Source organism: Phaethon lepturus, unplaced genomic scaffold, assembly GCF_000687285.1.
Source record: "Phaethon lepturus isolate BGI_N335 unplaced genomic scaffold, ASM68728v1 scaffold32128, whole genome shotgun sequence".
NCBI classification, from domain to species: Eukaryota; Metazoa; Chordata; class Aves; order Phaethontiformes; family Phaethontidae; genus Phaethon; species Phaethon lepturus.
In genome coordinates this window covers 7,229-7,488 of record NW_010557404.1, presented here as the reverse complement: position 1 = coordinate 7,488, position 260 = coordinate 7,229, and the positions used below count along the sequence as shown (strand labels likewise).

The window sequence follows — 260 nt, the reverse complement described above, 5'->3', positions numbered from 1 at the left end:
GGTACTTGCTGCTCTGTTTAGCAGCTAGGACTCACCCAAGGTACTGCAGAGCGTGGTACGGGGCTTGCTTTTCTCACAGCAGCTGCTTTGGGTGCTGGTTTCCTCCGTTTTCCCATACCACGTTATCCTCTCTGGTGCGCTCTCCGAAATCCCACCCGGACGTCGCGGCCTTGCGCAGATTGCGGTAGTCGGTTGTATTTTCTCATGCCCAGGCTCGTTGGAGAGGGTACAAGCAGCGCAGAGCTTACCTGGAGAGGCTG

At 56.9% G+C, this 260-nt stretch overlaps 1 protein-coding gene across 1 annotated transcript in view; it reads left to right on the top strand.

Moving 5' to 3' along the window:
- The window catches only part of LOC104625197 (ras GTPase-activating-like protein IQGAP3), a gene marked incomplete at both ends in the record, with an annotated part of 7,935 nt that overhangs the window by 456 nt on the left and 7,219 nt on the right, over positions 1–260 (top strand). The window lies entirely within an intron of this gene.